Raw genomic sequence first — 16,040 nt, 5'->3', positions numbered from 1 at the left:
GCAACTGCTAGGGGGGAGTTCAAAAACAAAAGCAGATTGCTACAAAGACAGGCCTATGTACAACAGATAGATATCTATATAACTGTAGGGATAAATACTTACCTGTATACACAGGAACATCAGACAGAGCCAGACACCCTTCTCCTCAGGGAAAACTCAGAGCCATGAGACACTGCATTTTGGTCTAATGACCACCACACACCTCAAAGATCAATATATACCTCACAGATCAATGAAAGCCAGATTATCCATGTTAATATTCTGATAACTTTGTGTCTATGGGGTGAAAGGAAAGGCATAGAGGAAACAAATGGAATATTTCTATGGATTGCTGTTTCCTTTGAAAACAGAATTTGTTGATAGCAAACTCCTTGGACAGAACACTTTTTAAAACAGGATTTTTTCCAGGTAATGCAATAATACAAATCAAGAAATAACTTTCTGAGGACAGCTGAAGCACAAATACCCAGTGCAACAGACACTGTATAATGGGGTTGTTTCTTGTGATGATGTGAGGAAATACTCCAAATGACACAAATGTCCTCCTACAACTCTTTCTGAACTTAATGCCAGGACGTTTGGTTACTGCTTGTCAAGTTAAATTCATTTTCTCCTTTCAACAAGCAGCTCATACAAAAAATATCCTTATTAATTAATGTTATTATTCCATAGCAACTTCCTTTACATTGCCACAACAAAGATCTGTCCCATTCTAATGAGATTACATAAAATATGCATCCTCCTTAGTTGTATAACACCACTTAAGATGGTCTTTACATAAGCTTCTTTTACCAATGCTTTTTTTTTTCCTAAATATGCATGCCTTCTCGACAATTAAAAATCCGAAGATGGTTTCTTCAGTTTATAAAAGTTGTTTTTATGGTCTTGCTGCTCCTTAACTCCTTAAAGAACTTATTAGCATTATTCAAAAAGATATAGTTGATAAAGAACATTTAACTGTTTAACAATACTCAACAGACAGTTGATTATAGAAAGACATGTCAGTGCACATATGGCAGGCGGATAAATTATGCACATCTGGATTACTTTTGGCAAGAAACACAGCTAAGTGTCTAAAGCCAAGTTTAGCAATCTGTCACTATCAATATGTGCATTTATTTAAAAGACGTCAAGGATTCAAAGTCATATTTTCTATTTCTTCATAAATGTTCCAGCGCTTCATGAGACAGCAAAGCAGGTGACAAAACACATTGCTTAAATTGCCACAGGCTGTATAAACAGGGATAATTTTGAACTCACCATGCATATAAGAGTAGCCAAATTTTTCAAGTCAACTCTATTTTTCATTAGTTTATACTAAAATCTAGTATACCGACAAGGCCAGCTTCAAAACTTAACTACAAGTTGTTAAAACAACGTGGTAATTCCAAGAAAACAAAACAAAATGAAATCATCAGAAAAGTTGCAATTACAACCTAATTTGTTTACTGTAGTTGTTTATTTTTAGTGATAGTTTAATGAGAAACTATACGACCTCATATCTAACTTTTTAGGCCAAAACAAAACAACAGATTAGTGCCTGACACGGCTTACACTATCTTAAAAGGTAAGCATAAAGCTGTCAGTTGAGAAGTCATGCTTGCTCTGAATTTAAATCTAATACAAGTAAACAACAGACTATATCTAGTCTATAGATATATAGACTATATACAGACTATATCTATAGGTATGGATAGACATAGCCAACACCAACTTTTATAAAATTGAACCAAGTGATTAAAAAGCCAGAGCTATTTTTCTCAAAACAACAGTATGACCAAAAAGACCTTTATAAATCCCTAAGTATTGAAAAAAAAAAAAAAAAGATTTTGTGGCAGAAAGACTATTTGCTTTTTTTTTTTTTTTTAGATATTAAAATTATTCAACTCATACTGAAAATGGAGGGGGTCAGGGGAAGCAGAGGGACAGCATTAGCATTGCCTATCATTTAATGAAATCTACAAAAAGAATTTGTTAGAATGCCAAAAATTCCTGTTGCTTAAGAGAAGGTGAAAACCCCTTTGGCTTATGGTGCTGTTTCTTTGCTATAGGAAATTCCATTCAGGTTTAACTGAATGATCATACTAAACTCATTCACGCTCCTCTTGTGATTTACATTTCCAATGAGAAGAAAACTTCATTCTCTTATTCTGTTTCATTTACACTAGCTAGATATACAGAGAGAAAACATTATGCCCCTGTAAGTACTTCTAAGCCTAAAATAAAAATCCCAACATCATAAAAAAGTCATTGTGTTTTGTACGCATCATACAGTGAGAACACTCGTTCTCACACCCTTGTATTTTTATATGAATTCATGAAATATAGAAAGGTTTTGATTTACAGTTGTTAATAGATCCTTATTTATATTCATAAGAAATGGAAACTACTTGAAATAGATTACAGTATTTATTTCAAGTGTTTAATCCAAGTTACTTTAATATTTACCATACTGAAATTAAACAATTCTGTAATACATTTTAGAACCCTTTTCCATTTGCATCTGTTTTATAAAAGCAGTCACCACTTACATTTTATTTCACACACACACAAACATACAAGTAAATAACCAGCCACAATGTTCTAGATTTTAAAATAAGGAATTAATTCACCATCTTACTGAACACTAAATCCGCAGCTATGAGTGAGTTTTAACCCATCTGGTCAAACATGAAAGAGAAAAGATGGAAGAAGCAAGCAAAGAGACAGCAGAATTATTTTCCATCCTGATGGGCAATCTTCTCTGTTACAAGAAAAAGTACCGCCCTGCAGCAATCAGGAAAACAGAAGTTGCACTGGACAAACACACTAGGCTGAAGGAATTCAAAGTAGTCTTCTCTAGACATTTACTTAGGATGGCTTTTTGTTTGTTCATTTGTATTTTCCTGCTGGTTCATTTCTTAGTGGATCACTGTAAACAATTCTCGTAGCCCTACAATTTTCACTCTTCTTTATGAACACTTAGTATACATGCAAAATTCGGTACATACACTTCCTACCAAAGAAGACAAATTCTCCTGACAGGTATGCATACAAACATATTTGAAGCAGTTTATTAAACTCAGTAAAAAGAAATCTCTTAAAAATGAGAAGTGGAATCTGTTGCTTACCAGCACAAAATTCTTAAACAGTTCTGGAAAGGGTTAAACAACAAGCTTAACAGTGCCAAAGGCTAGGTATAATACAAACTGACAATACAGCATACACTTTCTATTGGACACGACATGAATTGTCTTTCAGAGCTAAGATGAGTAGACAGGGAACTTGATAACTGCAGTGGTATGGTATTTCACTTTAAAATGTTTTCAGTAGATTCGTTATAGTTTTCATTGTGTAACAGTGGTTTTTTATTGCATAAATACATTCGGAGTCAATTGACTTTACACTGGTGTCCAGATACATTTCAATGTTCAAGACGAACATTAAACTCTCCACCAGCAGAGGGGGACCTCTATTGTGATATCTTTCTTTCAACCCACTCGAAGGAAACTCTTCTAAACCCATTAGTTAACTTCAATGCATTCTTCTTACAAACCTCATATATAGGACTAAGCAAATACGTCTATTTCCCACAGACATTAAAGATGGAAAACTTAAATTGGCCGACTGTTCATTTTGCTTTGATCACATCAAGATCACACCACAAGGCAGCATTTCTAAAGCTGCTTCCAGAAGTCCGACGTATACCTGCAAAACTGTATGTTAAGGGAACGGTGCATACATAGATTTTTCTTCACCATTAATTTAAATGACCTCTTATCAGTTTATATAATCCATTTCACCATCACAGTCTTTGGAGCTTTGTTTGTCTATCACAGAGATCAATGTGTTTTTTTTTTCCAGCTGCACTTAGGTCTCCAAGTACTCAAAACTACAGATTGCCATTACAACCCTAGAGCATTTACAAGACTTTTCTCTATGGACGTAAAATGAAGAGCAGAAATACCTGACTTCCACAAAGCTAGCTGAGGACCTGTGCAGCAAGTCCACAGCAAAGACAAGAAATAAACCCATATTTTCCAACATCTAAATAACTGTAATTACTTCTTCAACTGTAAGTATCATTTATTTCCAACCCTATCCTCCCTCCTCCCCTCCCTTGGATTAAAGCAGGCTGTATGTGTCGTCAAATGAAGTAACTGATAATTAGCTTTTAAGATGGAAAAGAATCATATTATGGTATATTAATTGACAAAGACCTAACTTCTTTCTGTAGACAGCAATTGAAATATTGGATAGTAGTCTTCAATGATTTCGCTTGATGGTCATCAAGTTGGAAACTTTAGGTATAAAAGCAGCTTACGATCTTAAATATTTTAACTACACAGATTTTCTTTCATTCATTTTGTGAGATGTCACCCACAAAAGTGCTCTAGATCAGTGTTTATCACAAAACAGTAGGAACAGATATAAAACAAGAAATACAGATCCAGTATAATTAAAGATCAATACATTTTTAAAGCGTTTTTTTTTTTTTTTAATGGAGCTAAGATTAAAAGCATCCTTAAACACCCAACCCAAGTAAAGCTTGCTATTTTGAGAGGTAAACATTATAACCAGTAAAATGCTTTTCTTGATGCAGAATGAGTGCCATGTTAAAAAAATAAAAAATAAAAAAAAGCCCAAATCTTGGACTAACTTTGCCAAAATATAAGCAGAATGTTTAACAGTGCCATTGTGTTGCGCTCAAACAAAACTTTGATCATAAATTCCTTTTCAAAGACCAAAATGAACGACAATAGAAAGCAGGTTTCTATGGTAGGGCAGCTCTGTTAAAGCTTTCAATAACCATGTCAGCTCCCAGGGGCTTTAATTTGCTTCTGTGATGGCCTTTGTTTTTATCTTTAAAGAATTCAGTAACTACATGACACACATGTACTTTTTTTTTTTTCCCCCAGTATTCTTTGGTAAAATTTTAATTGCTCTCAGGCAGACATTTGTGAGGGGCAATGATCACTGGAGCAGATTTGCAAGCACCGAAGACAGGTGAGGCTCTGGGCATCTGACAAGTAGCAAACACTGAATTTAAATTCTTTTTGGGGAGCAAACAGGCAAGTACAACTCTCATTTTTTGCTTTTTAGCATTCTACTTCCCCACTCAATGCTGGGTGACATCAGCTGGCACACCCTGTCTGTAAGCACTCCTTTCGCTGCGGAACAAGTTTCATGGACAAAAAAGAAAAGGAATTTTCTAGGACTCTAGTTTGCTTTTCTTCTCTTCATCTCTTCTCCCTTATTGTTTGCCTGTAAAATTTAAGATGAAATATGCAGGTCTGCAAAGACAAGCAGCAGATTATTACTGCATGACAAAAACAAACCTTGTCTTTTCTAACAATAGCCTGCCAGCCTCAGAGACGGAGTACAAGAAACATGTGGCTTGGCCCTTCCAAGCCAAAACTTCAGATACTATGTGTAAATAATGTTTCCCTAGTACTATGAAATACTAAAGAGCTGATATAGCCCTAAAATATTGTACCATAGCACAGCAAAAGTTTGCAAGATGCAAAACGTGCTTGCAGCACAGAATTTAAAGGAGAAATAGAATGGGGTTGTTGGAAGGTTTCTGGTACTGACCCACAACTAAAAGACAAAATAATGTGAACCGAAGCTCTATGTTGAAAATTATTCCTGGCACCTCAAAGCTCCTGAACAGGAAGACTATAATGGTGGTATGTATAACTCTTCCCTTCTCATTATTACGGTGATGAGTAACTGTTTGCATCTGTCCCAGCAACAAAACCTGCAGATAAGAAAACATTTCTCTATTTCCAACCACCGCACAAAGCAGCCATCTAAGCAGTCTCAAGATGCAACAGAGAACAGTTTGATAGAGGTTGTGAGACTGATGATCCAGCCTAGATCTGTCTCTGTTGTACAGGGAGGGCAGTTGTCCAGAATGCAGTCAGCTGAAAAATGCTAAATTTGTGGAATCCTGTGGTGTTTTGCAGGATTTCTGGCAGAGTTTTCCTGCATTTCTATAGAACTACATCGATTTCTTGCTGAGCCTTTTGTGGAGCTCAAGCTGCAAATTCCTTTAATAGGTACAGGACTGCCACACTTTTCAGCAGTAGTACTTTATAACAATCTTCACAAAACTCCTATAAACTTGAATTCTGAAGAGCCTCATTGGTTTAAATTGAGAAAGAAATTACCGATGAAGCAACAATTAAGGTCTAATAAAAGAATGGGGAATCAGATTTAAAGCTTTTTTTTCATCTCTGGAAAAATGCAGAATTGTATCAAAGCTTGCAAACAATTCCACTATGCAAACTAGCCAAGATCACTTTTAATACAAACTTAATGAATATTTATCTCTTAGCACTTAGGTTCAAAATATTAACACATACTCTGAATGTTATGTCAACATCTATATTCTGACTTAAGTCTGAATTATACTTCTAAAGAGAAACATTTTTGCATAAAAAAAGATTAATTAAAATTCTATTAGGAGAATGCAATCAAGAAAAAGAAATTTAAAGCAACTGAAATAATCTAAACAGTAAAAGAATTTTAATCCTGCAAGATAGAAAAAATTATGGTCTTCAGTGGGTATACTAACAAAATAACCACTTCAGAATGGGCTCTTAACATACTTAAAAATATACCTTATAGCAATACTATTTCTGCATTACTTAACACCATATGTGGATTAACATAAAATATTATGAATATTAAGAGAACAAAGTAGTATATTACCCTGACATCTCAGTGCAAGAAGTTTTTAGGGTTTAAATTATTTTTTTTAAGAATGCTCATACTTCCTCACTGAGTTACAGGGGAAGAACAATCACACAAAGACAATGTTAAATCACCATGAATCTCAAAATCACACAAATCTGAGAAAGACTCAGCTGTTTCTGGATCAGACAGCCAGAGAAAGATAATAATAAAACTCATGCTACTTATGGAAATGGATGCAGGATGCAGAACATATATACATGTATATGTGCATACATATATATTTATAGCAAATAACTAAGAATTAATGTATATTATCTATATATTAGATAGCTCTGGAATGCCATTTCAGAACTTGAAGTGCTGTATTTATTTCCAATTATCATAATATAAGAGAACGCAAACTGAACGCAAACTCTCTATAGGTACCTTAAAGGAGGCTGTAGCAAGGTGGGGGTTGGTCTATTCTCCCACGTGCCTGGTGACAGGATGAGGGGGAATGGGCTAAAGTTGCACCAGGGGAGGTTTAGGCTGGATATTAGGAAGAACTTCTTTACTGAAAGGGTTGTTAGGCATTGGAATGGGCTGCCCAGGGAGGTGGTTGAGTCACCATCCCTGGAGGTCTTTAAAAGACGTTCAGATGTAGAGCTTAGTGAGATGGTTTAGTGGAGGACTTGTTAGTGTTAGGTCAGAGGTTGGACTGGGTGATCTTGGAGGTCTCTTCCAACCTAGACGATTCTGTGATTCTGTGATATCAAAGTCTTTTTCAAAGGGTCAAAAAAGGTTTGGAATTACACAATGCTCAAGTGTCAAAGCAACTCCACCCCTTTAAAATAATTTGCAGCTATTGTTGTGAAACAGGTTACAAACTGACAGGTTATATATCTTCAAAATGTAATTCTAATCTTAATTCAAAAATCAAAATTATTTTCCAGTCACACCAAACTAATGTTGTCCATGGGCAGCTTTGACACATTCTAGCATTTGACATATTTTAGTCACCTCATAACATAGTCAGTCCCTGAATGATAATCCTGAGCAGTGTAAATCATCCTTCTTTCACTGTGTGATCACAATGCTCAGATAACACATATTGTATTCTGAAGAATTTTTAACTGTTTGCAGACTCTAAAGATACTTAAAATTGTACTTTTCAGAATACAGAGGTTGAAATAATTGTGAAGGCCAAGAACTAGAAAACTGCCATCCTAGTTTACTGATAAAATGATTTGTGTAACTTCTCCAGTCAGCTAAGTCAATACCACAACACAGTAGCAGTAACGTATGTACAAGAGCAGGATGCCTAATGACCACAATTGTTAGGATTGGTATCACACTTCTTTAAATTGAGTATGGCAGGGTCTATGCATATAAAAGCACTGTAAGGTTGACTGAATCAGAGGCATCTTGGAAAAGGAGAAAAATGGAAATACTCAGTGAGAAAGCTGATAACACCAGTTGGGAGACAACAGCCTTTTTTCCTCTTCTGTTAAGCTCTAATTCCTGCTTTAAATTCACACTCTCATTGGAATCACCAATAATTAGATGGCCATTATCTTTGAGGTTGTAGATGATAGTCTGCCTATTCTTAAATCCTGTACACTGAATATGAGACTCTTTCTTTATCTCAAAGGTGACCAGCAAATACATCAAAAGACTGGTATGTTCTAATACTACAACGGTAGCTATTTCAGTTAAAGACACAAGTACTGGGAGCAAGACACATGAAAAGATCCAGACAGCCTTCTGCCTAAAAACCAGGAAGCGTCAGTGCCCAGATGTAACTCCAGCTGTCTGTTGGATGACAGTTTATTATCAAGGCATCTTTTAAATTTAGTTTTTATGTGTTCGAGAACAAAAGAGTGGAAAGAACATGAGTTTGAACTTTCCTGAGAAAGACAGTTGTACAAAACTATGTTGTATTCAATGAGCTAGATTTCTAGTCTCCCTTCAGTCATGGTTCTTTCTAGGACATAGTTCAGTTCCTCCTCCTACTACTTAACTAGTACCTGTAATGGTACTACTGTTGTCGAAGACAACTCCATTCTATGGCACTGTCCTTAGCTCTCCAGTCTAAACCCCTGCATGGTGCCCCACTGTCAGACACACTAGACTTTTAAATGGATTTATGGCTAGGTTCCACCAAAAATGAAGATGTCACTTTGCTGACCTACCCTTTGAACATAGATTACAATTGGAGCATCCAAACTCCTGCACGTTGGCCAGAGACTTGATGATCTGCTGCTTTCTGTATCCAGAAAAACATCAGCCAAATCCCAGGCCTTATTGCCCACAAGAGCGGACTCTATAAGCTCTCACCCAGTTTGGACACTAGCAGCCATCTTCCTAACTCAATTGCATTGTCAATTAAACAACAACAAACTAACATGTACCAAAACAAAAACTTAATTCAAGTTTCCTAATTTCAAAACAGGCAGTTTGTCAGTCAATAAACATTCCTTCTACACTACAAGTAAGTGAAAGTTGACTAACACAGGCACAAGACTTTTTATATGCCTGGAGAGTTTGGAGAGGGTTTGGAAGGAACGCGCTTGCCAGAAACTGCTGGCAAGCACAACCCCTATAACAGCAGGCAATGGGATATCTAAGCATACATTTTTGCTTCCTTTCCCAGACATAGTATTACCACCCCCACCTTCTTATTTGTGCAGGGGAAGGGTGGCATTATTGAATTCATTTTCTTAGTTAAGCAAGAATTTTTTCCTATTGCACAGAAAGAATGATTTCCAAAAGGCCAGATACATCTGGGGAGCGTTTTAAGCCCATTTTACAGTTACTGAAATCTGAATTGTCAGAGTCCATTGGCATAGCAAGACATTTATTTTTATGTAAGGTATTAGCTACCGCGTTCCCAGTTTAGAACATTTTTAGAGGTATATTTCTCAAATATAGCCTGAAGACACAAAATATTACTTAAGAGAATTGCAAAAAGACACACCCATTTTCTTTAGCAAAAGAGCACCTGCCAATAATTTTATATTTTGTTTCTCCTATTTTGCTAAACATTACTGGTTGCATCCTGTCCGTGATGTGGATTGAATTATAATGTTACACCATTAGGGGTTTTATAGCAGGTAACTTACAGGAATGATATCTTAACCTGAAGCAGAGTATAAAGTTTTGCTGTAGGTTATATATCACAACAGACAGATAAACAGTAAAATCTTTTAAGTTGCAGTTTAATACCTATATAAAAAGTTAAACATCCCTATCTTAAAATAAATGCTTTATTAAAGAGGCAATTATGAAGTGGAAGTATAGTTTTCCAAAAGCCTGTATTTGGCAGTAACCCCCCATTTTTGAAGTCGTCTCCTGAACAAACCACCAACATTACCATCACAAAAGTATTAATGTTTTTTTTTTCATAAAATACATAGAAAGTTTATGTAAAAACAACTTACATGGCAGCAAACTTTTTGTATTTTTTTTTGTGTCTGTTTTATTGCTGGTGGTGGTGGTTTTTATTTGGTTGGTTGGTTTTAAACAGAATGTCCAGAAACCAAGCTGCAAAATCTACTCACGATTTAAAGGCAGCCAACAAGAATAAGTGAAAATTTATCATGTTCTTCAGATGGTTAAGTAAAGCTTGCCCTTTCACTGCCTGTGATTGGCAGGGTCTTGGCTGACTTATTTATAGGCCAATTTTGAAATGGTGTTCCAATGTCTTGCTTCCTAAACAAACACCTTCAAAAATTAATCCAGTGAGATGGCATTAGTCTCTACTCACTGACCAAACACTTTGTAATAAGCAGATTGGCAGAGATGACTTAATTCAGACACACTGAGTAACTGAATAATTAAATCAAACAGAAGAGCTAATAAAGAGTGCGTACAGACTGCACAGACAATGTTATTTAGGCAATGGATAAAGTCAATGGAAAGAGAATAGTTGCAAAGCTTAAGTGTATTTTGATTCAGCATTCTGATTTATTTAGCATTTTCCCATCATTTTATGCCCTAATAAGTTTCCATTGACTAACATGACCTAAAGCTACAGAAAAAGCTAGTCAAGTGCAGAGTTTCTTAGACTGCATCTCTACCAAGTTGCTGCAACTAAACATATGTTAAAATAACCTGTAAAATGAAAATATACCTGGGTGAAATTCTTCCAGTCTAGTTTGCAGAAATCCCTAAGCACCTTTGGACACTGCACTGCTTGGAAATGAATTATTTCAATATCAAAATTCTCATCTTGAGCAAATTTTACAATGTGGTAAAAACAGGACTGACATTGAGAAAGTCACTGTGAAATGCAGCATTGTATATAAAAAAATGTACTTTGTTTCCCATATTCAACTTCAGTTTATAAGGATGTAAAAGTACACCATACGTTCACTGCCAACAAAAAAAGGACTAAGATAAACTAAAATAATCTGGCACCATGTATTAATCCAATGCAAGTAAAAAACAAAAGCTAGTGTTCAGCATGATTAGCCTGACATCCTATTGTTTTCTGTTACTTTTAACCAAGACACCCCCTTAACATCAGAATCATCTGAATGATCAAGGGGAGCACAGTTCCTAAAGTCAGATAATAAAAATTCTCTTAATTATGGTCAGCTGTTTTCAAACATAAAATTTTGTATATTTACTAGCTGTAATAAGATTCAACAAGATCGAGACAACAAAAACCGTCCCTGCAGCACAACCTAAAAGTTAACACAGTTGTATGCCAATTGTGGAAAACTGATTTTTGACAGCCAGCAGGAGTAAGAATCAATTAGCGAAACTTCTGGTAGCAGACAGAGAAAAAGTACCTTACCACTAAGACCACCCATTTGTTTTATTATCCACTGCTTCAATGCACAATGATAATATAACTAAAAGGCTGAATTTTGATTTTTACTAAAGCCAGACAGATGAGAAAACGAAAACAAGAGTTTGCTATGAGTTAAAGACTGTCAATAGAACAGTGTGAAAGGACATTCTGCCTGATAGCTGTACCCTTCAAATCACAGAGATCCAGGCCATTGCCAATTAGCAATAAGCAAATAAAACAAAAGGGCAAACACAAATTCAGAAATACGCAGTTCCAACTTTTTATTTTTGAAATTGCAAAGCAGCCATAAAACATTTGCAAATATTAGCCAAAGAAGATGAAAGATATTAGCCTGTCTTTAAGACAGGCTGTCAAGTCCAATTCAAGTGTCAAAAAGCACCATTTACCACTAGGAGAAACAATTCTTTGGAACATAAAGACAACAGGTTCTTTTGGTCCCTGCAACATTAAACGTAAATTAAAGATAAAATTATATTCATTTGGTCACCAATGGCATGATTTGTGTTTAATGTTCACTCTAAGAGAAACAATAAATGACAGGAGAAAAGAATCATAATGTGCTGCAGAATACTAGAAATCTACATTCCCGGGCAACTGGTGCTAGATTTTTTTTTTAATATATCTATGTCTATGTATGTATATAAACAATAAATTCAAATAAAAATTATATATTATGCAAACACACGCATACATACTCTCCACAGATCTCAAAATAAGCAGCACGGGCACATAATTAAGGGGTCCCCAGGGCTCATAAAGAAAGTGCAACGACCTTGTTAGTGTTTGGCCTTTCTTTGGCACCCAGTCTCATTGTAAAACAGTCAACCATGAAAGTACTTTAAAAAGCTGGTTTTCTTTTAATATTTACAGCATGAGTACGTAAGGTACCTTATAATGTTTAAAAGAAGCTGGTACTCCTGTATATCTTCCTGGCAAATTCATCATGAACCACAAACTTTCTAATTTACAACTTTCAGAAATCTGAATGCTTTAGAATACTGGGATTTTCAACTTTGCAATTTAATGACAACCCTGCCTTTGGCCTTTCCTGACCTGTTGTGAAGTAAATCAGGCACACTAATGTGGGCTAACAAGTCTTTTTCACACTGTTCGATCACCCTGCATCTTTTTTCTCCGCAGACAACGCCTCTCTCCCACTCTCTGTCTAGCCATCCTCCCTCAAAGCAAACAAAATGGTCACTGTAACCCTGCATTACTGCTCATTAGATCACAGGTTAGTCAAGTGGAACTGCCCGAGGTTCCCAAAGGAGAGCTATACTTCAAAAATCTGTCCATGTCAAATGAAGAAAAAACCCCTGAGCGTGGGGTCACCCAGATCAATGATCAAAAGAGACTGAGAATAGTGGAGGGGAAAAAAAGAAAAAAAAAAAAAAAAAGCCCTTTTTTTTTTGTTAAAAACAGCCTTCCATATAATAAATCAGAATACAAAGATACTAAGCTTTTTCTCTCCCTTAACAACACCCTATTTTCACTTTAAAATAGAATACCTTGATTTTCAAAAGATTTTCTAAATATAAGATTATTTTTAAGTATTACAACCGAGATTTCAATAAAACTCAAAATTACCTTAATAAAATTAACAAGAGAAATAATTGTGGAAAATGTTAAGGATTTCCCCTTCATTATATATTTAATTATTCAAAAATGTAATTTAAATCGATTTAAACTCAACTATGATTTTAATTTAAACAACTGATACATTCTGAACTTCATGAAAAATGATATAGGTGGTACATCAGCAGAAAAAGTAGTCAACCAGAATTACACAGTTACATTACATTAATAATTACATTACAACGATTCTATTACATGACAGACGTACAGCCATACCAAATACTTGAAGAATGTGTAGCACCATTTCTATAGCCTCTGTTCCGCTTTAAAGAACATACAGCAATTCAGTATGGACAACTAAGAAAACCACCATAAAGTAAGAAACAAAGAAAATAATCTTACAATGAAATAACAACAATTTTATCTGTAACTAATGAGTCTGTATACACAGAACAGATGAAATTACTCAAAGAGTATTGGCTGTATAATAAAGTTCTGTGCACACACATTTTTGAAAACAACTTTGGATAGTCTTTACTTACCCCCAGATGAATGAAAAACAAAAAAGAATCTAGACAGTGTATTTAAAAATCACAGATAATTGTGCTTAATCAAAATGAACTATGTGTTTTCACAAACGACACACATACATTGTGCCATGAATGAAGACAGTGCTGCAGCTAAAGGGATCCCAATGTTTCCTGCAATATCGGTGACAGAACGTCTTTTCATTTACAGCTCTGAAGAGCTTTAGTGCTTTAGTTTTCTGTCCTAAAGAGTAACTAAAATTTCACTCTTATTTCCTTTATCCTCTGCTGCAAGTAAAGGCAGAATTAGGATAGAGGCACGAAGGTATCTAATTTGGAATAGAATCTATGTTATATTTTTAGTTACGATATGGTCTGCTCCGAAGGTCTTGCTGCAATACAACAAAGCAATAGGGAGGCAAAGGAAATACAAATCCTATAAATATTTGAATGTTTCATATAATGTCAATAAAAATGTATTAGCCTTTATTACCTAGCCATTATTACCACAATAACAAAAACAAAAATGACAATACAAATGGCATGATAATACATTATGAACAAGTCTTGGAAAAAGATTAGAGAACAAGCTTGCATTGACAGAGACAGATGGTACAACTTAATTTTAAGTAAATAATGTAACTGTAGCAAGTATTTAATAATATATGCAGTAATCCCAATTATCCTCCTCTTTACATACATGTGTATGAGATGATGGTCTTCATAAGAAAAGCTCATCAACTAATGCAATTTTTTTTGTTTTTAAGTTTCCTAGATGCCTTACAGTGCATATTGAATACAGAACTTCAGCCTGCATTAACTTTGAAAAGGCGTATGTGCATGTACATTGAGGTTTTATTTTTAAGACAGTATTTCTGACCCTTTCAACTCTATATGTGAGCAGATTTTCAACAATCAAAGACAACAGAAAACACGGGAAAAGTAAAGATGTTGAGAAATTGTGTGCGTGCATTGTCATTAAGTATTCTGTGCACTGGTAGTATTCTATTTTTCTAACCAGCACGTAGGGGGTGGACAATTTCAAGGATTACCTGACTAAATCTAAATAATGCACTAATAAGTTTTCAAGAAAAAATAATTTCATCATGTATTTTAATGTCTTCTAGTTTATTCTTCACTAATAAATGAAGAATAAGATTCTAATAAGATCCTTCACTATACTAACTCAAAATTTTGAGCTGTACAGATTCCAGTGGAACAAGTTACTGTTTCATGTCAGACTGCTTCAGATTTTCTAAACTATTTTGAGAAAACATCTATGATTCTAAAGATTCCAGCATGACTAATGATATGATGTAGTATCAACAAATCATCATTAGAATAATGTCATTATATTCAAAACTCTGCTTCTAGTCTTATGAAGAAGATTGTTCCCAGATGCTAGAGAGTGGATAATTCATCTTTCTTCCAGGGTATGTCTGCTGAGTCACTGGAAGAAGGGGATGGGAGAATGGGTCCACTTTTTGAATCAAATGTCATTATATATTGGACAGATTCTGAAGAAGTAATGGACACTGTTCTCAATATACATCCCTGTAGAAGCATGCCTCCAGGGAAAACCAAAAACACCACGGTATTCCATCCTCAGCCTCCTTGACCTGTCACTTAACCACTTTTGAAGCTGCTGAACTCCCTTCCATTCTTCCTTTCTGTTTCATCTCCAGCTGCTCTCTGCTCATCTCTTTTGCTTTAATGCCAGCAAAGTTTATGGGAATGGAGGAGAGGGAGGTGCACAAAATTTGACAGTGGTCCCTCTTTCTATTCTTCCTGCTATCCCTTCTCTCTGGATTATTTCATTTTCAAAAGCCACAATATCCTGTCTGACATGCAAGCTCATAACTTGGCAACAATCTCTGATTTTGGTTTAACTCATACCCCCTGAACATCTCAGATTTTTTTCCAGAAGCACAATGGCTTGAAGACAACCCAGGAAGAGAAATTAAAAAAAAAAAAAAAAAAAAAAGAATTCAGCAACATTAAGGAATAGGAAAGGATCTAATCTCGCTTTATAATGATACATCATTCTTTCTTGGTCCTTGACAAATGCACTGTTGTCCCAGTCATATGCATCCAGAATGCTGATATAAAATCCTTTCCCCACCCTGTCACTTGGAACACGCCATTGCTTTGCGATGTCTCAAACATATGCTACTATCTCCACTTCCAGAGCAGCATGGTTCTTTCCCTCTCATAATCATAGGAATTTTATGCTTGCCCACTTAATGCACTTCAACTCTGATGGGCAATGGTGCATCAATTTTCAGTTCTTCTTTCCCTTACGGTACGTACCCCTTATTCTCAGGAGTAACCCCCATCAAGCGTCTTAAGAAATGCTGAGCGTTCAGAGGCATCAAAAGAATCCCATACTCAACCTCCTTCCCATTCTGGAATGACCAATAAAGATGCTCACATCACGATCCTCCATGAAGGGTAAGCAT

The 16,040-nt window shown here is 35.5% G+C and overlaps 1 protein-coding gene and 1 long non-coding RNA gene across 14 annotated transcripts in view; one reads left to right on the top strand and one right to left on the bottom strand.

Moving 5' to 3' along the window:
• Positions 1–15,568, top strand: part of LOC310889975 — an 87,858-nt gene extending 72,290 nt beyond the window's left edge. Inside the window, exon 2 of the long non-coding RNA XR_014576954.1 lies at positions 1–15,568. This exon is cut by the window's left edge and continues 46,136 nt beyond it. This is a non-coding gene — a long non-coding RNA (uncharacterized lncRNA).
• Positions 1–16,040, bottom strand: part of ARL15 (ARF like GTPase 15) — a 216,987-nt gene that overhangs the window by 103,966 nt on the left and 96,981 nt on the right. The window contains exon 9 of one of the 13 annotated variants that reach the window (XM_083818311.1): positions 3,821–16,040. The exons of the other annotated variants lie outside the window; for them this stretch is intronic. The gene's annotated coding sequence lies outside the window, so the exon portion shown is untranslated. Of the gene's footprint in view, positions 1–3,820 lie in introns of those variants that run through there. 13 annotated transcript variants of the gene reach the window in all.

Source organism: Anser anser, assembly GCF_964211835.1.
Source record: "Anser anser genome assembly, chromosome: Z".
NCBI lineage: Eukaryota > Metazoa > Chordata > Aves > Anseriformes > Anatidae > Anser > Anser anser.
Note: the sequence above shows the minus strand (reverse complement) of the source record. Positions and strands in the feature narration are given on the sequence as shown.